Source organism: Pipistrellus kuhlii, unplaced genomic scaffold (assembly GCF_014108245.1).
Source record: "Pipistrellus kuhlii isolate mPipKuh1 unplaced genomic scaffold, mPipKuh1.p scaffold_m20_p_4, whole genome shotgun sequence".
Classification (NCBI taxonomy): domain Eukaryota; kingdom Metazoa; phylum Chordata; class Mammalia; order Chiroptera; family Vespertilionidae; genus Pipistrellus; species Pipistrellus kuhlii.
The window spans coordinates 42,419,686-42,444,543 of NW_023425540.1; positions in this window are offsets into that span (position 1 = coordinate 42,419,686).

The following is a 24,858-nucleotide window of genomic DNA, read 5'->3' on the forward strand; positions in this document are numbered from 1 at the left end:
TCCCAATTAAAGCTGCTGATTTTAGCACGGCCGGTGTGGCTCAGTGGTTGAGCATCGACCTATGAGCTAGGAGGTTGCAGTTCAATTCCTGGTCAGGGCACATCATCCATGTTGGGGGTTCCCTCTCCAGTGTTGGGCATGCAGGAGGCAGCCAATCAATGATTCTCTGTCATCACTGATGTGTCTTTCTCTCTCTCCTTCCCTTCATCTCTGAAATCAATAAAAAATATATTTTAGAAATAAAGTTGCTGATTTTAACTTAATTTTCCGATTTCTAAAGATGACACAGATAATAATGAATAATTTAATGAAAATAACCTGTTGTGTAGGTTACTAGTTATAAAGTTTCTATTGGTTCTGCCTTCTATCACAAGGAAAAGTATTCTATTCATTCAGAAATGGAGAGCAGATTTGAGTATGCTTATATGCATTTATTATTTACTTTATAATCACTCTTCAAACTAGCTGAAAGAAGCAAACTATATTCAGATTAATATTTACTGAACTCTAATTTTCCAATTTTTGTCCCATTCCAATACAACTTAGTGAGTCCCAGCAACCATGGACTAAATAATAAACTAGCCATCTGATGCCTTGAAGAACATCCATAGGAGCCTACCTGGAAATGACTTGGGTATTGGCACAAAACCATCCCATCCCATAATATTCAGGATACATGTTATCTAACTGGGGTGCCTAACCTCTGTCTGAGGTCATTATTTATAAGCCAAAATTGTAACATGTGGATTTAAATTCACCACCTCCAATTCATGAGAGCTTGTTCTTAAGCAACAACTATAACTATTATAAAATATAAAAGAGACTATACCTTCCCACTTTGCACATGAAATTGTCTAAGCAAGGTAAGAAAAATATAGAAATGAGAAGCTATAGAATAAAAGCTTTCATTTATGCCAATAAATCTTAAAATGCAACATGTCAGTCCACCTGGCTAGTATGGCTCAGTAGTTGAACATTGACCTATGAACCAGGAGGTCATGGTTCCCTTAATTCCTTTAATAGTGGTAAAAATGATATTATTATTTATTAATATTTATGTAAATATTAATGTTCAAGTAAGGCAATTCATATAAATTACTTATGCATGCATTTTATAGGAAGAGAAAATTAATGCCAATAAGAATAGTTTATTTTCTAAAACTTAGAAAAGATATAAATAAAAGTGGTAAAGCATCCATTTTTCCCCATAAAGGAAAAATTCATTTTACCAGAAGTATTGGTGCTAGAGGAATTGTAGCATTATGCACAAATATAGAAAACACACATGAGTACATATGCTGTACACTTATCTGTAGCAAATTTTGTGACCACTTATCTAAAAAGCAAATATTTTGAGAAGTATTAATGTGATTAATTTCTTTATACTGGGAAATGCTTCAGTATAATAAAACTTCTAACACTTTTAGAGCATCTGTTATTCGGTTTTGAGGAAAGTTTTTGCTCAAAATGTATAGTCTTTGGAAATCCAGACTGATGAGATGATAATTAACCCAATCTAGGTCACAGCTGCAAGAGGCTTTATTCTCAGACAAAGCAGGTAACTTAATAGTGGTAAAATGTCATTCAGAATGTTTACTTAGAACTTACTTCACATCAGACCCCCAATAGATATTTTAATACAAGTGAAGATCCCAGACCTGATGGACTTTATATACCAGCCACCAGGAAATTGGGTTTTAATTCCTTGGCACAGAAGTCATTTCATATCATTTCCAGAAATTCCCTTTCTATAGAGTTACTATGTATCTGGCTCCCTATAACTGGTTTTATGGCCTTCTTAAATGCATAAATTATATTCATGTAGAAGAGCACTATTTGAATCATCTTATGTGTAGTAAGACTGTAGAACCCAGTTAGCAACTTCGTCACAGCTTTGTTTTGGTAGATGGAAAGGCTATCTTACACAAAGAAAAGTGAGAAAATGAAGAAAATTTCTCCTATATATACTAGGGTCTCATTTAAACAAAATAGAAAATATCTAATGATGGACTTTTGATAAAGAAAATGAGTGTGACAATCAAGAAAAGAGAAGGGAGTTCTATATTAATATTTCTTCAATCTTGTCCTTCAGCAAACTGCAGCTCTAAGTCCACTATATTCAGGCTTACATGCTTTGGCTTCTCATTTTAAAACATCTGCCATTATTCAATTGACCACTGTTGTATATATTGGAAACACACATTGGTAAAAATTCTAACCCCTAAGGAACATTTACTCTTCACGTTCTTCTGGTGCTTTTCATCTGTAAGCAAATGCAAAAAGTATAAATCAACAAACCAAATTCATGTTTTCTAAGTATTTTTCAATACTTACGATAGGCTCTTAAGAAAATGCTATATACATAAAATAATTTTTAGAGTAAAAAGAATTTTCACCGTTAAAGAATTCAGTATTTGTTTTCTACTTTTGAAATAGATGACCAATTTGACAGACACACACACACACAAAAATACAGCCTTTATCCAGGACAGTAATCCCTGTGAGGACGCCATACTTCAACAATTCCTTGGTACATAGCGCCACCGTGTGGTGTTTCATTCTAAAATGAATTGAACATTGCATATAATAATATAGGATAACAAAAATATTCTTACAATATAACATTACAAACAATTTTATGGGCAATAATTACTAAAATACACAAATATTCACTAAATATAGTTCTATGTAAATAAATATTTTTCCACTAAATACTTTGTTTATATATTTAAATAGTTTTACTTATTTTCATGTAAAATAATTCCCCTATAAACCTAAACATGTCATTGAAAAAACAAAAGAAGAAAAAATGAAAGCATAATGGCCAAAAGCATAAGCTAGTTTTTTAAAGTATTAGTTTCTATTTGGTGTTCCAAGACTATAAATATACTTTAAAATGTGCTTTAAAATAAAATTACACTTTTGCTCAACTATTGTATTCTACTTTTTTGAAAGTATGTCTAAGGTTAGCTAGATTTATTTTTTTCCTTCTTTATATCTCCACATTCACTGAGGATTTTAAACTATAATGAAATTAATAGGCAAACTAGAAGGAAACCTATAAGGGTATATAAGGTTGGTTCTCATGTTCAGAGAAGAAAAAAAATAATAATTTTAAATATCTCCAGGAAAGATAAAGCTCAATTTACCTTTTTCGTATATATATATATATATATATAGATTTTAGAGAGGAAAGGAGAGGGCGAGAGAGAGAGAACCATCAATGATAAGAATGATTGATCATTCTGTGGGGCAGTTGCCTCCTGCATGCCCCACACTGGGGATTGAATGTGCCCTGACCAGGAATTGAACCATGGCCTCTTGGTTCATAGTTCCATGCTCAACCCCTGAGCCACGCCAGCCGAGCCACAATTTACCATTTTTAGTTTGAAAATCTTTATTGGTAGCCATTCTTTCTTACACCCTACCCAACTCTGTCTTTTGACCGAGGTTTCCTGTAAATTTGTTCTTAATTGGAAATTGAAAAGTGGTTCCCTAACATCTATAAGTTCCTCCTTTTTTTATTCTATTCCATCAGTGAGGATTACTTCATCACACCTACATACAACACCTGTTCATAGGCATAACAAAACTTTCTAAGGAGTGTGAAAAACAATGTGGAAAGTTTGAATAATAAAATTACCATTTTATTTTCACTTAAATAAATACCTTTTATATATATCATGTAAACATACAAAACAAATAACTGTGTTCTAATTTAAAATAACAATTTTATCCTGGTAAAATTTGGTGATCAGACCCCTTAACTCTTCAAAGGAAAGTTTCTTGGATATAGAAAGCTTAATTAATTAGGTAAGACCCACTTGACACGTGAGAGAAAAAAGGTACAGAGTTTTTAAACTAATGAAACAAGACTTTTATTTAAAAATGAAAATTAAGCCTAGCCAGCGTGGCCCAGTGGTTGAGCAATGACAATGAACCAGGAGTCAGGGTTTGATTCCCAGGCAGGGCACATGCCCAGATTGTGGGTATGATTCCCCAGCGTAGGGTATGCAGAAAGCAGCCAATCAGTTATTCCTTCTCATCATTGATGTTTCTATTTCTCTCTCCCTCTTTCTTCCTCTCTGCAATCAATAAAAATATATTTCAAAAGAGAAAAGGAAAATCAATTGCATCTAAAACTGATTTCAAATAGTTTTTTAACCTAAAGAGAATTTTTCCTGAAAGAAATTTTTCCAAAGAAAGTGAATAAGCATATTGAAATCCTATTAATTATTTTATAATACTTTCTCTTTGCAAATTTTGTGGTTATTAGCACTGTCTTCAGATAGCTCATGTAATATCACCAATTTTTCTGCCTCAGACAGTTTAGCTCTTACGTGATAAGTTAATTCAGTTATTACTGAAATTCTATGGAGAAGAATAAAGCTGTTCTAATGACTGCTGTGTCTCAAGTGTTAGAAATAATATTGTGACTAAACGGCATTATTTTTTCCTGCCTAGTCCATAATTTTTTAATATCCAATCTTATCCTGTGACTAATTACAAGCACAATATTACACATGGCAACGTAACTGACTATTCTAAAATGAGTGTGGGGCCAAAAAGTAATTTTCATCCTCATTTTCTAAATTCTATTGGTTGAACTAATCCAATTAATATTAACAGGAGAACATAACAGAATTTATTATGTATGCATATCTGGGGATTTCATAAACATATGAGACCTGAGGATACATTGGGCATGTGAGGCTTATATGCTGTCTTGAGCTCAGGACAAAGTGGGATTTGTGGTTTGAAACTTCAAAGTGCAAAATGGATTCGCATCTTGAGTGGATCCAGAGCCATGGAAGCATGGAACGGAGTGTGGAATCTCGGAGGGAAGGCAGGGGGAGGGTGGGGAGGTGGGAGGTAATCAGCCAAAGACCTTGTATGCATATATGCATGGCCCATGGATGCAGACTATAGGGTGGAGAAGGCCTGGGGCAGGGTTGGGGGTAGGCCTCAGGGGTCAGTGGCACACAGCGGGAGGGTGCAAGAAGAGGACATATGTAATACTTTCAACAATAAGGAATTTTTTTTTAAATGGATTCACATGAAGATAGAGAAGCAAATGTTTGTAAATAAATATTTGATGAGCCATCTTTAAAAATGAGACACAAAGAGGACTTTGCTCAAAGGGACCTTGCTTGTCATACCTAATTCAGGTTAAACTATAGTTATCTGTGATGATATTTCTCTTCCTAGAGCAGCTCCTCCATCTAAATTTCTTTTAGGGAATTAGGGGAAAGGGCAAAGGTTTTGTTTCTGTTTTTTCTGAATGTTTGTTTCTTAAAAATAACTAGCTAACAGAGGCCGGTTTGGCTCAGTGGATAGAGAGTCGGCCTGCAGACTGAAAGGTCCCAGGTTTGATTCCAGTCAAGGGCATGTAACTTGGTTGCGGGGGGTGTGCAGGAGGCAGCTGATCGGTGTTTCTCACTCATCGATGTTTGGAACTCTCTATTGTCTCTCTTTCTCTCTGTAAAAAAAAAAAAATCAATAAAATATATTTTAAAAAATAAAGTAAAATAAATAACTAGCTAAAAATAATCACTATCCTAAAGTAGCATATGTTGGGGTGGTGAAATGTGCTCCCAATCATTAGCTAAAATACTTTAATTTGTTCATTAAAATGCTTTTATTTAAGGCTGGGGAAAAAGTCAGAGAGATGAAGGAAAAAGCTTTATTTTCTCTTTTTGAGACATGACCTCAAAATCTGTACATCCATGGATGCAGATAAATCCATAAACAATGTTCTACAAGAAAAAAAAATTTTAAATATATTTTATTGATTTTGTTCAGAGAGGAAGAGAGAGACATAGAGAGTTAGAAACATTGATGAAAGAGAGTCATCAATCAGCCGCCTCTTGCACATCCCCTACTGGGGAGATGCCCGCAACCAAGGTACATGCCCTTGACCGGAATCAAACCCGGGACCCTTCAGTCCCCAAGCCTACGCTCTATCCATTGAGCCAAACCAATCTCGGCTACAAGAAAATTTTATGGCAAAGTGTAGATGGGGGAAAGGGTAGTATCTGCTGGCCAGTGACTGAATGAAGTATTGGAACAAATTAGGAACGTTAGGAAGACTGCTGAGTGGAGCAGATGAAGAAATCTTCCCCTTCCCCACCTCTTCGGCTTAAAAATAGAACAGAAAGAGGAAGATTATTCCAAGCAAATAAATTAAATTTATTGTAACAAATTATTAAATCCAAGGTTGTTTTTTCAAGTGTACATAGTAACTGAAATCTAAAATATTTAATAGAAGAAATTTCACAATATTTCAGGTTGGGCATACATATCACAGAACACAAGTTTAATCAGTGTTTTATGGATGATTAGTTCAAGAAATGTTACCGTAAGTTAAATCTAGGAACAAAATGTAAAGTTAACATTTGGGTAAAGCTGTGTTTTCTAATACTTTTTATTATTTTTTTAAAATATCACTTCTTTTATAAATAAATAAAACCAAAGATATTTATTAGACATCATTAAGTATCTGATAGTATACTATGTTTTAAAATCTACTTTCTCAAAAAAAAAAAAAAAAGTGAAACAGCCGAGACCGGTTTGGCTCAATGGATAGAGCATCGGCTTGGGGACTGAAGGGTCCTGGGTTCGATTCCGGTCAAGGGCATGTACCTTGGTTGCGGGCATATCCCCAGTAGGGGGTGTGCAAGAGGCAGCTGATCAATGACTCTCTCTCATCGATGTTTCTAGCTCTCTATCTCTCTCCCTTCCTCTCTGTACAAAATCAATAAAATATATTTTTTTAAAAAGTGAAACAAATTTTGCAATTATAATGAGCTTCTACTGTATTAAAAATTAAAAGTAGTTGTTTTTTTTTGTTTTTTTTTAAGTAATCCATTCTCAATAGATAGCAAAGGTTTTAGTAACCTGGTTACTTATTCACTCTATTAGTTTTATTTAGTTCCTTTCCTTATAGTTTGGCCAACTTTAATATAACAAAAGTCATGAATTTTAGGACATTTAAACTTAACTGATTACAGAACTTCCCAAGGATAAAAACTGACCTTTTCCTACTATTTCAAAAGTCGTTCAACTTCCTAAATTCAAAATATCAGCAATGAGTCAGGCACAAATCAGTATAGTCAGTATTTTGAAAGCAGAAGTTGGAAAGGATTTTGTTTTGTTGAAGGATTTTCTGTTGTGTGTGTGCACATATTCCACTTTGCTTCATTTTTATAATAGTATCAAAAAGCTTGGAGAATGCTAGTTTTCTATTTTAAGTCTTGTAAATAGTGTCTATCTTTTATAAAATGTTGCCGATGTAGGATTTTTGGTTTTCATTTTGTTGTTCTTAATATAATTCTGCTTTGGTTTGTGTCTTCATAGATTTTCATAATAAAATAAAGAAAGGGGAAGTAGAAAAAAATAGAAGTTCTACACAGGAGATATAAATTCAGTAAATGGAAATCAATTGTTGATCATAAATTAAAAGGAACTATACAGAGAATAAAATGCAAAGTAAACAATGCTCTACTGTGCAGTGGGTGTAGTAACAATAATGTAGAGACAGCCTGATTATCATCACAAGGAAGCTAGTGTGTCCACAGTATGGAATATCATGCAGCTATTTGAAAAGTAAGTTGTATAGTCCATGTAGAATGTCTATGACACCCATTTTTGTAAAAAGGGAAATATATACTATGTCTTATATGCACACAATTGATTAAATAAAATAATAAATTTAAGCCCACAGAAAAATGTTTGTCATGATACACATCAAACTGATATGATTGGCTGTCTCAAGAAAGGTGCAGAATTACTATTTTTTTTCCTTATTCACTTTATTTACTTTTTATTTTTTGACCTGTACTCACAATCATATATTATACATAATCTATAAGACTAATAAATCAAATAATATCAGGAGAGAAAGATTCAGGAAATAATTGCTATTGTTATGGATCCATGTTGAAGACTCAGCTAGTTTTCTAACCAGAAATTGCATTTTAAATATAAGATATGGTCAATGTATCATATGAACTCCACTTGGCTTTTACCAGTTCCTTGTATAATCATTAGGGCTGAAATGGAATCTGTTGTTAAACTGGCATTAGGTCAGTTTTGTTTCTTAAAAGTAAATTTATGCATGCTGTCCTTTGACATATTCTAATTGACATGTGGTTGATTTCTTTTTTAAATTAAAGTATCATTGACATACAATATTATATTAATTTCAGGTATACAACATAGTGATTCAACACTCATGTGCCTTACAATGTGATCACTACAAAGTTATTACTGTATTATTTACTGTTTTCCCTATGCTAACATTACATGTGTGATTTATTTTATAACTAGAGGCCTGGTACATGTATGTGTGCATGGTGGGGTCTGGCTGGCTCAGGGATGATCAGGCAGGCTGGCTGAGGGGAGGAGATGTGGGTGGTTAAACTCCTGGTCGAACTCCCTGTCGAGGGGACAATTTGCATATTGGCCTTTTATTGTATAGGACTAGAGGCCCAATGCATGAAACTCGTGCATGGTGGTGAGGGGGGGGGGGGTGTCCCTCAGCCCAGCCTGCACCCTCTCCAATCTGGGACCCCTGTCACAATCCAGAACTGCTAGTTCCCAAATGCTCGCCTGCCTGCCTGCCTGATTGCCTCCTAACTACTCCCCTACCAGTCTGATCAATGCCTAACTGCTTTCCTGCTGGCCCAATTGCCCCTAACTCCTCTCCCTGCTGGCCCAGTCTCTCCCAAATGCCCTCCCCTGCTGGCCCAGTCACCCCTAACTGCCTTCCCCTGCAGGCCTGATCACCCCAAGTGCCCTCTCCTGCTGGCCATCTTATGGAGGCCATCTTGTGTCCACATGGGGGTGGCCATCTTTGACCACATGGAGCAGCCATCTTGTGTGTTGTAGTGATGGTCAATTTGTATATTACCTCTTTATTATATAGGATGGAATATCTGTACCTCTTATTTTCTTTCACCTTTTCATCCATCTCCTAACCTCCCTCCCCTCTGGCAATCATAGTTTATCTGTAGCTATGAGTCTGTTTTGGGTTTGTTTGTTGCTGTTTTTTTTGTTTTGTTTTGTTTTGTTTTTTGGTTCATTTGTTTTGCTTTATAAATTCCATATATAAATGAAAGAATATGGTGTTTGTCTTCCTATTACTTATTTCACTTAGCAAAATACCCTTTAAATCCATCCATACTGTCACAAATGGCAAATTTTATTCTTTCTTATCGCTAAGTAATATTCCATTATATATTCCACATCTTCTTTATTCTTTCACCTATCAGTAAATACCTAGATTGCTTCCATATATTGACTAATGTAAGTAATGCTGCAATAAACATAGGGGTGCATATGCCTTTTCAAATTAGTGTTTTCATTTTCTTTAAATAAATATCCAGAAATGGAATTACTGAATCATATGGCAGCTTCATTTTTAATTTTTTGAGGAATGTCCATACTGTTTTTCATAGTGGCTGCACCAATATACAATTACAAGAACAGTGTACGAATATCCCTTTTCTCCACACCCTCACTAACACTTTTTATTTGTTGAGTTTTTGATAACTGCTATTCTAAAAGGTGTAGGTGGGTGATATTGCATTGATGTTTTGATTTGAATTTCCCTGATTATTAGTGAGCATCTTGTCTTATGTCTATTGGCCATTTGTATATCTTCTTGCGGAAAATGTCTATGTAGGTCCTCTGCCCATTTTTAATGGGGTGTTTGTTTTTTGATGTTGTGTTATATTCATTTTTTTATGCATTTTGGTATTAGCCCCTTGTCACATATATCATTTGCAAATATCTTCTCCCATTTAGTTTGGTTGTCTTTTTGTTTTGTTGATGGTTTCCTTCACTGAACAAAAGCTTTTTAGTTGATTATTTCTTTCTAAAGGACATTCCTTCAAATGTGACAAAAATTATTCAGGTCCTGAACTTTTAAAATTTGGAATGGCTATTTAATGGCTAATCTTACCATAGAATGACTGCCACTGATTGTAAGAAGACACTATTATGGCCACTGATGGTGAACTCTTAGACTATTTGGTATAACATTGTGGAGATCCTAAAGTTGAATAATTGTTGGAATCCGTTAAGAACGGTAATTAGCAACATAGGAAAACATCTGTGTTATCATCTTCAGCTTAGGTAATGCAGATAATAATTTTTAAAATGGTAGACAAATATTAAGCATTTCCACAGGAGTAATATGGAGCTGATATGCTCTGGGCTCTTTCTTGCCTCTCCACAGCCTCCAGCCTCTGCTTCACATTGAACTTTGCTGACTGGCTCCACTGTCCACAAGAGTAAAGATTATATTCATATTTCTTTTCTTATTTGGTGGAACCACTTCCTATTTTGACAAATCAAGGAGTAAATGATAATGTAGCCCATTTCCCAGATATCAAGATCTCCATTTTGTATAACACAATGAAATTTTAAAACAGGAAAAGGAAAAGGAAGAATTTAATTAGTGGGGAAGTATGAAAATATACTTTAAAGAATATCCAGGAAAGGAATAAGGGCATTTGACATCCTCTAGAGAGCTTTCCATATAACTAAAGCAAATGAGAAAAGCAGATGTTACCAATGGAAAATGCAAAGCTGAAATGCACTACAGTTACTCAACAACACCACCATGAATGGTTCATAGACGCCAGGATATTTATTTATCAGGAGAAATCTCTGAAAATTCAAATAAATATAGATAATTTTTAGCGCAGATTACGATATTAGGTCTAGAAATGCACATTTAAAGAACTGGTTTCTCTTGAAGAGAGGACAAGGATGTATGAGGTGCAACAATAAGCCCAAATCGATAATAATGTAAACCCAGATTTATTTTCTGTAATTGAATCTTTCCTATTTACATGAGATCCTATAGTCCAAATGACCAGACCCAGGTCATCCAATATTTTTCAGACCACTTCAAACCCTCGTTGTATTTCGTTCTAACCCTTGTAAGACAAAAGAATACCAACACACAGAGAAGAGGACATATGTGACTACAGAGCAGTAATATTTTACAGATGTTATTTCCATACAAGTTATTTCCAAAGGCCCAAGGCAGAAAATAATATTCAAAAGATTTGAAACTGAGTATCTGAGAAATATGGAGAAGTGAACTCATGGGCAAAAGATTTGTTGTTAACTTTAAAGAAGAGGTTTGTAAGTTATGGAAATCACTAAAGAAACTAAAAAAAATCTTTTATACTTATTTGTATCTCTCACTTATGTAAGTGGAAAGTAACTAATTATTAGAACTGTTTTCCTTACATAAAATTTTAAAACATACAAATTTAATAAAATTTAACACTATTAACAGCTCTTTTTCCTAATGTCAAAAGCAGACTTCTTTGCTCACACACAGAACTGCTTTTTTTTTTTAAAGGCTTTATTTATTTACTTAGTTAGTTAGTTAATGCTCACCGAAGGATTTCTTTCCTTTTTTTTTAGAGAAAGAGAGAGAGGGAAGGGTTAGGGTTAGGGTTAGGGTTAGGGTTAGGGTTAGGGTTAGGGGTTAGGGTTAGGGTTAGGGTTAGGGTTAGGGTTAGGGTTAGGGGTTAGGGTTAGGGTTAGGGTTAGGGTTAGGGTTAGACACATGGATTGGTTGCCTCCTGTACAAACCCCTGTTTCTGGCAGGGATCAAAGCCCACAACTGAGATGCATGTCTTTGACAGGACTTGAACTCAGGACCCTTTAGTCCATGGTCTAATGCTCTATCCACTGAATCAAACCTGCTAGGGTAGAACTGTCATTTTATTTATTTATTTATTTTAAATATATTATTGATTTTTTTTTACAGAGAGGAAGGGAGAGGGATAGAAAGTTAGAAACATTGATGAGAGAGAAAAAACCATCAGCTGCCTCCTGCACACCTCCTACTGGGGATGTGCCTTCAACCAAGGTACATGCCCTTGATCTGAATTGAACTGGACCCTTGAGTCCACAGGCTGACGCTCTATCCAATTAGCCAAACTAGTTAGGGCAAAACTGCCTTTTTAAAGTGTGAAACAATTATGAATGTTTAGTCAAGCTGTTTAAATATGAATAATTATGAATAGTCATCATTATATAGTGTTGTTTATTGGTCACCATTCTACTATACTTTCAAAATAATCTTGAAAATAGCCTAATAGACTGAGACCAGTCATTAGTAAACCAGGAGCAAATAAGCTATTTTTTTTTTTAATTAATCATGCTTGTTTGCCTGGCTGTAATAGTAGATGTTGAATAGCTACTCATATCAAACATTGTTATAGGTACTTATAGGTTTTATCTTGTTTGATATTCAAAACTGGGACATTAAATAAACTATAAAAGTTACACAGCTAGTGTGTGGAAGAGCTCAGATTCAAACCCAGATCAGTCTGATTCTAAAGCTATTCCCTTTTTCTCACATTGCACTACCTGAGGTGACTTGTTTAACAACTGCTGAAAGAACTAGCTCCTTACTTATTTACATTAGCTTATAAATGAGAACCACCAGTGTTTTTTAAGTAATAGTCACTGGAGAAAAAAAAAATTCCTGGATGAATGAGTGATTGAGTGAATAAATGATCAACTAACTCATTTCCAGAGTCAGGTAAACGATCTCCCAACTTGCCAAAAAAAATAATGCACTTTTTAACTTATTTTTAAAATTACAGTTTACACTCAGTTTTATTTTGTACAGCACCGTGGTCAATCACACACTTCCCCAGATATTTCCCTGGATATTTCCAGTACCCACCTGGCCACAGACATAGAGATAATGCATGTGTAAACATCCTCTGAGAAATTTGATAATTAATTTCTGCTAATTTTTAACAATTATTTTCAGTATCTTAAAAAAAATTGCTAAGTACTTTACACTGTAAAATTCTAAAAAAAAAATAAAAATAAAAAAAAAGTGAAGCCTGCCATTTTATTTATTTGATTTTATATTATTTATTTATTTATTTATTTATTTAAATGCTCACCCAAGGATATTTTTCCATTGATTTTTAGAGAGAGGAAAAGTCAGAGAAATTATCACATGAATTGGTTGCCTCCTGCAGAAATCCTGACCAGGGCCCAGATCAGGGAGGAGCTTACAACCGAGGTATGTGTCCTTGACCAGAATTGAACCTGGGACCCTTTGGTTCACAGGCCAGTGCTCTATCCACTGAGCCAAACGAACTAGGGCAAGCCTGCCATTTTATTATGGAAGAAAACAATGAATTCTTTGGAGTGTTGTTTTATTTTTTGAGCCTTAAAAATAAAAGTCAAGGAAATTGTATAGTGAAAATGTTTCTAGAAATATAGAATTAAACTTTTAACTCTTTTTCTACTAAACAACTAACAAGAATCTCACAAAAATTTCTGATAAGAATACAAATTAACTAATTTTTACTTTCATTTTGATTAAATATAATTACCTTTACACTCAAGATTGTAAAACAAACTATTTTCTGAATATGATCAGCCCTTCTGATGACATAGTACTTTGGTAATCTACAATGAGTAGAAAAAGAAAATTGAATTCACTTATCTCAGAATGATCCACTAATAAAGTTAATATGGCAATGTAAACAGCAAGTGTTTCATATGCTGAGCCACCTAGCAGCAACTCTTTTTTTTTTAATCCCACAGAATTTCTCACCTTCTTACAAAAATTACCAGCAAAAGTAGTCATAAATAGAATTAGATGAATTATTGCTAAACCTAATAAAGAAAAATATTGCCCAATGATTCATTTTTAAGTCAGCAATCTGAAAAGCACTTCCTGCATCTCTGCCATTGCATGCTAGCTACACTCTGCCACAACTCAGAAGTGGTCAGTGTAGATCAAGTGACAGACACAACTCTCTCCTCCACACGTGACAGTTTGACATTAAAGAGAAATATTCTTTATTTTCACCCAGACCTTTCTTTGAAGGTGACATAAAGCATTCTGCACATGGTCACCTGTGATAGTCTGCTCAAATGGAGGCAGTTAGGGTGATCAGGTTGGTGGTGGGGGGAGCAGTTAAGGGGGATTAGGCAAGCAGGCAGGTGGGCAGTTAGGATCCAGTAGTCCCATATTGTGAGAGGGATGTCTAACTGCCTGTTTTGGCCTGATCCCATCAGGTTCGGGCCAAAACCAGCAGTTGGATATCCCCTGAGGGGTCCCAGATTAGAGAGGGTGCAGGCTGGGCTGAGGGAACCCCTCCCCCCATGCATGAATCTCATGCACTGGGCCTCTAGTATAGAATAAAATAGGCATATATTAAGTATGTTCTAGGCACTCTGCCGGTATGGAAGGCAGGCTTTGCAAACTACACATATTTATATTTTTTTATATTATGTTCTAGGCACTCTGCCGGTATGGAAGGCAGGCTTTGCAAACTACACATATTTATATTTTTTTATATTTTTAAATAAATTTTAAAATTTTGAAAGATAACTTTATTATCTATTGAGTGGATTACACTTTAAAATTAATTTGCTTATTAATATATAAATTAACATAAAATTAATACTCTTAGATTAAATTAACTTAAAAATAGGAGCCGAACAATGAAGATGAGACCTTTGTCTATCTTTCCACCTGTCTCAGAGTTTGAAAAGTCACACTTTAGAGATGTGATCAAGAAGTGATGCTCCCAAATTAAGTTCTAGTGTGCTGCTATTTTTATGTTGCAAAACAAATCAAGTTTCCTGAGATACTATGTCAGGACAATTATTATCAATTTTAAAATGTTTTTTTCTTTTTTCTAAAGGAGAGTAAGAGAAATAAAACAATTTATGATAAACTGAAGCAGCGAAAATATCCCATGTGTTGCAAAAAGGTCAGCTTCAAAATTAATCTGAATATCACACATAAAGAAAAGAACAAGTTTACCATTAAATGATCAACTGAAAACCTGAAGCAGAATATACTGAAATGCATAACATTTTATTATCTTATCTATTTCTTGCAATTTAGGGAAACCACGAAGAATATCATCTAAATCTGTAATTTTATGCATAACACTGTAACACATTTCTAAAGGATGTCTTAAAATGAGTCAAACTGTATGCGTGGCATTTTTGTCACCATTTAAAGGAAAATGCTTCTTCTATTAAGCTCTTATAATATATAAAATAAAAACACAGTATAAGCTTAGACAAAGTTGAGAATTTTGTCACCTTCACATCAGGGTGTTAACGCATATGTAACCACAAATATTTGAACTATTCTTTTCATTGTGTCATATGACAAAAAGGGGACCTGAAAAACTGTCTTATTTGTTCAGGTAAATTAAATAATGCCAGGTCTGAGTGATGTGTTTATCATTATAGGATCTAGATATTCAGAGTATCATGGAGTAAAACAACATTTGTAATGGTGTGAAAATGAAATATTTCAACACTGATGTTTTCCCTGAAAGGATTTGTTTTCATGGTTGCTTTTTTCTGTTAGACTTAATAGCTAATAAGTCTTGTCTACGATGGACTGGGAGGTGGGGATGAAAAAGAAGGGTCAGTTTAAGCACAGAAACGGTAAAGAGACAAAGGAACCGCTAAACATGGGCAGTTGGGTGAGGATAGATGTTTCTTGGGAGCTCTCTTGTGTTAGTTAACGCCCTTTCGATTTTAAATACTAAATCTTGATTGTTCTCACTGAAGGCCATCGGTAGTACACACAAATGAATGACCACAGGATGGGGCCAAAGGAGAGGAGAGTTGAAAATAAAGAGCTGCAAGAGCATAAAATAAAGGAGAAAAGGGAAAAGAAAAGGACAGCCTCGAGACATTTCCTGGCAGATCTTATGGAAATAATTTGATTTAGTCTTTACTAACTTTTCTTTAGACTTAGGCATTCTCCCTTTGTTTAAAAAAAAATTTTTTTTTAATTTAAATTCAAAAAATGAGGGGAGAGCAGGAATGCCCATTCCTGGGTGTGCCCATCAGCACAAGTTCTGCTCCATAAAGGTTCTTGGCCTTGAAAGCATCGTGGCTTCACCCAGGGCTGCCAGGAAAGGACAGCTTGAGCAGAGTGAGAGCAGCAGGCCCATGAGTGTGAAAAGTTAATGGCCACCAACCCCTGCTAACATCTGACCAGATGATCTTTTTTATTGTCAAGATAAGCCAAAACTGTGCGTCATTCTTCTGATACTTAAATGTCTGAACAGCCTGCAGGACTCTAGTTTGGAGCCTTGTGCTTTTATAAAAATGACAGCTAACCCCTACATAAAACTCTATAGGTGCCAGGGATATAGTCTTAGTACTTACATAACCTCATTTCTCCCTCCTAGCAACCACTTAAGTCCTATTTTTATCTTCATTTTAAAAAGAGTAAATCGAGGCACAGAAATGTCTGTAACTTGCCCAGAGTCACACAGCTGGTAAAATGGCTAGAGGTAGGATTTGAACCTAGGAAATTTGTTCTAGAGTTGACACCTTCAAACACTAAGGTATTCCTATAAGAAAATTTCCTTTTCAAAGTGATGGTTATAAATAGTTCATTGATTGTATAACTGAATTAACTATTCCTAACACTGTACTATGTTTCCATGTAATCATTTTTCTAAAAAGTTATTTTTTAAATTGTGGAGAAATTTATGACCCATAATTTCTGAAGGGTCCAATTGAGAAAAGGTGATATTTTTTTTTAAATGTAAGGTTATTACTTATTGAATATTCATCCTCTAAGAATAAAATATAATTTTAGGGAAAAATTAAGTTTCAATTACCTCTTCCCATTTTGCTTTTTTAAAATATAATTTTATTGTTTTCTGAGAGAAAGAGAGAGGGAGAGAGAGATAGAAACATCAAGGGTGAGAGAGAATCATTGATTGGCTGCCTCCTGCATGCCCCCTACTGGGGACCTGAGCTGCTAACCCAGGCATGTGCCCTTGGCCGGAATCAAACCCGGGGCTCTTCAGTCCACAGGCCAATGCTCTACCCACCCAGCCAAACCAGCTAGGGCCCATTTTGCTTTTCATTAAAGTTTTCATTGAGAAATACTGAACTAGACGCCAACCTAAATAATGACTTCCAAGTTTTATTAAAAGACTAAAATCACACTCTTAAAAAAAAACATTTTTCAAAAATTAGTAGCTTACTTCCTTATGTTTAAACTCTTTAAAATTATATAACTTATTTTATATATATATATATATATATATATATATATATCAGGATTTATAACTGTAAGTTAATTAAAATATGAAAAAGCAAATTGATTAGAGAAGAATATTGCTTATGTAGAAAATGTAGGAATTTTTGGTATGCATCATGTACACCTCAGAATATATGAAAGAACTGTCAGCTCATTTTAGTTTTACCTACTACTTTGAGAAATGAAGTTTCCAGATCATTCTTTGAAAAGGGTGTAATGTCAGGTGGTCTTAAAGTCTACCTTAAATTTAGCACTCCAAATCACAAGTCAGTCTTCAAAAATTCTAAGAATATATAACAACATCTCCATTTCTGGCATGTTTCTCTCATTTCCCAATTAAAATAGAGTATCATCTCAAAAGTGTGGATTTTTTATAATATAGTAAAACACTATGTAATAATTATACAATATATACTGCTTATATGTAATATATATATATATATGTGTGTGTGTGTGTGTGTGTGTGTGTGTGTATATATATATGTGTATATATATAATATATATATGTGTGTGTGTGTGTGTGTGTGTGTGTGTGTGTGTATATATATATCTATCCATATAATAGTGCTAGGGGTGTGTATGTGTGTGTGTGTGTGTGTGTGTGTGTGTGTATTGTCAAAGAAAAAATAAACAAGCAGCACTATTTGATAGTGAACTCAATCAAGGCGCCTAAACTCCCTTCAGCTTCCTTTTCCTGCTTTATTGCTATATAATTGACTTACTACATTGTATAAATTTAAAGTATACAATATGATGATATTATTATACACAGGTATTATGAAACGTTTTGCCCCAATAAGGTTAGTTAATAGAACCTTTACCTCACATAATTACCATTTTCTTATTGCTTTATTGTTGTAACATTAAACCTCTACATTCATAGCAATTTTCAAGTATATAATATGGTATTGTTAACTATAGTCACCATGCTGTACATTAGATCCCCAAAACTTATTCGTCTTATAACTGAAAGTTTGTACCCTTTGACCAACATTTCCACTTTTCCCCTACCCCTACGCCCCTAGCAACAACCATTCTATTCTCTGTTTCTATGAGTTTTATTGTTTTTATTCCATATTTATATGTGAAGCCATGCAGTATTTGTCTTTCTTTTTCTATTTCACTTAGCAAATAGTCCACAAGATGGTGGCACTCAGTCCTCTGAGCCACGCAGGAGTCCCCCAGGCCTGCGGGGGGGGGGGGGGGGGGGGGGTGTTGACTGCTGAGAGCTGGCAGTGTGAGCAGCCTCATGGAATGCTTGCTTCATCGACATGGCGACTAGGCAAGCATTACGCACCTGGCCGCAGAGAGCCTCGGGGCAGTGGGCGCCCAGTGCCCAGGCCCCGCAGAGAGCTACTGGCACAGGGATTCGTGTGCAGGACTACTAGTATATGTATATATGTATATGTGTGTATATGTGTGTCTATGTGTATATACGTATATATGTACATGTGTATATATCTATATGTACACAGGTGTATATTTATTACATTTTCTGTTATCCATTCATCTGTCAGTGGATACTTAAGTTGTTTCCATGTCTTGGTTATTGTGAATAAAGCTGCAACTAACATGGTCTTTGTGATAATAATTTTATCTTCTTTGGATATATAACCAAAAGTGGGATTGCTGGATACTATAATTTTATTTTTAATTTTTTTGAGAAACCTAGATACTGCTTTCCATAGTGGCTCTAACGACTTACATGTAAATTGATGCAGACTCCCTTAAGCATTCGTTCCAAGGTCTACCACAAACCTCCAAAGATTTCACAGACATGGGTTACACACAAGTGGTTTTTGCTTGCCCTTGAGTGGTGTGCACTGTTTTCAGAAGCTTGACAGTTTACCCTCTACTCATCTAAGCCTGTGCTATCACATCTACAGGCCTGGCCAATGTCTCCTGAATATATATCCACATTTTAGAGATTTAATTGTAAGGAAGACACCTGAAAATGTCCTTCTGCTAGAATGGTTCTCCACAAGGTCCAATTCTTTCAAAAGAAACCTCTTCTGCAGAGTCCATGCTTGGCTGGGAAAGAGCATCTGTATTCAGTGTACATAGGGAGTAGGTCCTCCATTCTTCTCTAAAAAAGCTATTCCTTATGCACTGTTAAAGGTCCATCTCTTCCTAATATTGATTATGGGGGTCACTGCTATCCTTTGCAAATGCAGACTCTGGCTCACCCCACATCCAAAATTCCCCTACATCTTAGAATGAGCAGGAGTGATTCCCTAAAGTGCCACCTTCAAGAGATGGCAAACTCTTAATGTCCGCCACTAACAGAAGGTAGTGGCGAGTATGAATAAGCCAAGACATGTACAAACACACGACAGAAAAGAGTGTTCTGCCCTAGAATGTGCACTCCCTCTCTTCCCCTAGCAGTTTCACCCAGCAGGAAGCGAGCATTTTTATTGTGCCAAAACCTAAATATTCGAGTTCCTCCTGCTACCTTCTGCTCTGACCTGGCTGTTGCCGGCATGGAAGGATAAGTGAGAAATTTGCAAAAGTCATTAAAAACTCACTAGATTTTTCAGACCCTTGGTTGGTTCTCTTCCAACTGAGCTGGGGCCACGGTGACACAGCAAACAGCACAGGAAGCCAGACTTCGCCGGGCAGCACAGAGGTCTCGTGTAAACCAAACAAACCAGGGCTTTGTGAGGTGACAAAAAGGAAACGAGCAACGCCCTGAGCTCATCAACCAGGCTGTCGAGGGACTGAGAAAGCCATGAGACTAGTAGCCCTCGATGGTGAGAATGTACAGCACAGGTGGTCAGGAGAGAGCTGACGTTAGGAGCTCAAGGTTAGCCACTTGGATGCATTTCGGTTGCTTAAGGCTATGCTCTGAGAAAATAAGGGCGGGGCCTTCGCCCTTTTGAACTTAGAGTGAGCATATCGTGTGACTTTCGGAAGCACTTTTTTAAAAAATTACGTGAGTCTGACCTTACAAAGTATTTTCTGATATGGACATAGAACTCTGAACATTCCTGTTAGGTACTATCGATTTCAGAAGGAGAAGATAAATAAAGATTTAGCATTCTTCCCAGAATCTTTTTGTCACTTAGCGAAGACAAATCCAAGTCTTTGGAAGTTGGCCACTTTTTCCCCGCCCTCCGAATGTACAGGGTCTTTGTTGATAATGAGGACTATGGTGGAATTTTGAACCAGCATGCTTCTTGAACACTTAATATTTAAGCCTAAGACAAATTACATCTTATCAAAACATTAAGGACATCACAATCTAAATGTTGTATAGAGAAAAAAACAACAACAAATTTATAATTTAATTACAGAAAAAATATTTTCACCATAGGCATTTTGGGAAGATAGTTTTTATTCCAATAGGATTGAATGTCTAGACAATGTTCAATGAACGATTCAGGGAAATCTTATTGGAGTATCAGCAAAACATAGTAGGTAGCCAAGACATTTTCAATCCCAGAAATAACATAATCAAATAAGAGAGACAGGAATGAGTATAGTGAATATGTAGAGATAATGAATGAAATCAGTCTGGACAAAGTAGACTTTATATTTTAGGGAGCAATGGAAAATAAATGTATATAGGTCATGTAGTTCTAGACATAGTATATGTGTCTGAAGAATATGAAATGGATAGACCAAGATGACATTATAGTTTCTGTAACTGGGGGTAACACAATGGAAGGGATATTTTAGGAAGCTGTGCAGGTTAGGTTTGGGGAAATAAATTAATTTATATTTATTAACTGCAAGTCTAAATCCATAAATCAGGTATGTTGTGATGAGTATTTGACAAATAATGGAATACGTAAAAAGAAAGGGTGAATTTGGGAAACATTAAAAAAGGATATAAAAGACTGGGTATAAAAGAATAAGACAACCATATCACTATAACTCCCACAGTCCTTTATAAATAGAGAGAGGCCTATAGATGCCTCTTAGAAAACTACTAAAACACAGAGAAATGGGGACTTGAACTGGGGTAAAAAGGTGGAGATGCCATGCACTCTGACTTATTTGTCGTTTTTATTATAATTTAAAGCGGTAACTATTGGCACTCAAAACTGTCCTTCATTGGCATTAAAGAAAGAAGCATTCTTACAAAAATCGGTTTGGCTCAGTGGATAGAGCGTCGGTCTGCGGACTGAAAGGTCCCAGGTTCGATTCCAGTCAAGGACATGTACATTGGCTGTGGGCACATCCCCAGTGGGAGGTGTGCAGGAGGCAGCTGGTCGATGATTCTCTCTCATCGATGTTTCTAACTCTCTATCCCTCTCCCTTCCTCTCTGTAAAATATCAATAAAATATATTTTTTTTTAAAAGGAAAAGAAAAGAAAAAAGAACTTGGTGACAATAGCATCAGCCCAAGATGGACAAACCAATTCTTAAGAAGCATTCTAGTTCCAAGAAACTGTTCATGTGCTTTGGCAAAAATGTAACACAGACTGTTGTATGAAACAAACACAAATAGAGTTAAATGTAAAAACTGTGATGATAAGTAAATGATATTTTTATCACCGATAGAACTGAAAATAATAGAAAAACACAGGAAGTGGGGGCAGTGAAATAAAATGTCACAACTGGAAAGCAGGATGCTGAATCTTGAGTTATGCGCTGAGAGATTAGAGATAGAGAAGGAGGAACGAGGAGGACCCAGCCTTAGTGGGAATCTGCTGAGCTGGCAGAATACGGCCTGTGGCTGGGGACGCGACAGAAGTAAAAGTGATACTAAATGACAAACACTACAGTTGGAAAAAGCCTGCCTTAAGGGGAGATTTGCAACACAAAAGACTACAATTACAATAGGAGTGAATAAAATAGAGCCCTATTTCTCCTTCTTTTTAAAGAACACATTACTGTGTGCTCAGAACCTGTTTGCTCTGTAGGGATGGAGACCTAGTCAGAACTCTTCATTCTGCTAAAACGACAGGAAAATCACTTATAATAAGCACATCTCCACTTGTGCCACTTGTTTGAGTTGCTATAGAGAATTTTACACTAGGAATAATTTTAAAATTAACTATAAGCAGGTAAAATTCTGCTTTTAAATCTATACAGTTCTCTGGGGGAGAAAAGGGAGGGTAGGAAGGTGGCTGAAAACAGAATAATTTAAACAATCAAGTTTCCGTACAAACCAGCAAGGAAATGGGATTGTGTTTAAAAGTGATTCCTAATCAATGAGGATGATGAGCTCTGCAGAGCATGGCATGGAGCGTTGGCACTAGATCTCAACGTGGACAACAGCTACCAACCATGTGCTCTGATACCAGAAGGCATTAACTTTTTAAAGAATTGCAGCATGTATCACAAGGCTTCAGTTAGAAAGCGCCTGGGTTCAAATCCTGGCTTCTCCACTTATTACTTCAAAGGCAAGAAAGTTATTTAATTGTTTTATGTTCTAATTGCCTCATCTGTGAAATGGAGGTAACATTATCTATCTCATCCAGTTTGTTAGGACCAAGATAACTAAGTCAGTTAGCACACTGACCCATAGCAAGAATTCGTTAAGTGTAATATAATTACAATTAAGGGGATGTTCTTTCTGCCAGATTGGCTCATATCCCTCTTCCCAATTAATAATATTTTTGAAACGGAGAGAATATGTGTGGTATTGTGCCCTTTGGTGACCTTTGAGAAAGAATTGTCAGCCATCGACACGTTTAGGTTTTCTCTTCAATTTCTTCTTTTATTCCCTTGGAAAGACATCTTTAGGCCTAACATATATGTTACATTTCCTCGTAGAGAACTATTATTTCCTTCACAGTATGAGTTGCTTGGCTATAGTATGTTCCACTACATTGATTGAGCACCTGCCATGTTTCAGGGCCTGAAGCAGGGATATGGTTTCACATATGACTTCTCTGTATGGTATTTCTCTACAGCAGTCCCCTTGGTAAGAAACAAAAACTCAACTTACAATTCAAAGTAATGATTGTAAGAACACAATTTAAAACTATGAAACTAAACTTGCATTAGACTATCTAGTATCTCTGTCATTGTCAAAACATCAACTTACCTATCCAGATGTTTTTTATAACATGTATGGAATTTCAAGTTACTCCATCATAGTACCAACAAATAGATTATCCCAATCATGTATGCTAAACAAGCAGCACTATTGTAATGTGTTGAAGGACTTTGCATATGTGGAAATACAAGCCACATAGATCCATAATTTAACAGAGACCATGACCTTGGTCGGTGCCCTCTTTCAGCATGGTAACACTGGGCTATTGTTTGCATGCAAAAATTACCACCCACCAGCACTTGGAAAAGCCCTTTGAGTTGTTTACAACAAAGTCTTCAGCTGAAGAAGAAATAACATGCAAAGAGCTTTCAGTGTATATTGAAAAGTTATAAGGACAAGAAAGTGTGGAAATGCATGGACTGTTATGTATCCATATTAATTCCTGTCCTTCACCTTACCCAATACTTCTCTCAGACTTAATCACAAAACATCCTGACCTTTAACAACTAGCAGGGCTGAAATGTTAACTTCAACGTTTTGCAAAATTCTCTAAACACTTCCTCTGGAAAACACACAGCTCAGAGTGCTAAAATTGTCTCCTACAATAACCACCGCAGGATTGTAACAAACCCGCTTTTAAAAACCAAATGAAGCCTTCCGTGGGGGCAGTTCACCACTTCCCCTTCTTTAACATGCAGGAACTAATTTAGCTGAGGAGATAAAAGCATGAGCTGCCTACAGATGTACAAGGAAACTAGATCCTAGAACATAAAATATCTCGATGGCAGGGTGGTCTGAACATTTTTTGTAAGAAGAGCCTTCTCTGACTTAGAATGCCCACAAATGGAAAGCAATGAGTCTTATATCTGTACTGTATATCTTGTGTTAGAAGTAGACACAAGAAAGAAAGGCACGCCAAATTAGTTTCAAATATAATTACTTATATAGTTCCAATGAAGCGATTAGTACACCCAGTTTTAGTCTAATGCCGATATAAAGACATCAAGATTTCAAAACTATTATGCGAGGCCTAAACTTATTGTTATAATCATTTCCTAATATACATATATCAAATCCTTGTGTTGTACATTTTAAACTTATACATAGTTATATGCCAATTATATCCCCAGAAAGCTGGGAAACTTTTTTATGCTAAAAAATTATTAAGATGAAAGTCTACTTTCAAACTCACAATAATATCAGAAGAATAAAGAGCCTAAATGTTCTGACAGATGACCAAACTCTCCCCTTTCTTTTACAGAAAGAACTCAGGGAATTAATAATATCTCTTTCAGAAGGATGGTCATTTGATCCCATCCCAGGTGGTCTAAACATGCAGATAGGGTGTGACTTTCTTGCTAAAAACCCATAAAATGCCCTTATAACTTTCCAACTTCATTTGTTCAGTTTTCTGGTTATCAACTTAATTATATATCTGTGGTGTATATCGTGTGGACTCTGATAGGTTATAAGCTGCAAGAATATTGGCCACAAACCTCATTAGCTTAACAGATACATTTTCCAACAGTGTCCTCATGTAATAAATGCTCTGTATTTTTTAATATAATGACAAGAATAAAGGGAAATAGAAATGCATAGGGTGCAGATTCTGGCCATCCTACCCTGGCTCTTGAATACAATTTGGCAACTTTTTTTTAACTCTATTTCTGTCACAAATTATTTTTGAAAGGTGAAATCTGAACACCAAATTAGGAGAAAATGTGTGCACACTTGATCACATAAGCACACATGGATGCGAGGCAGATTATAAAGCAAACATTTCAGCATCTTACCTTTTCTGAAAATTCCATAT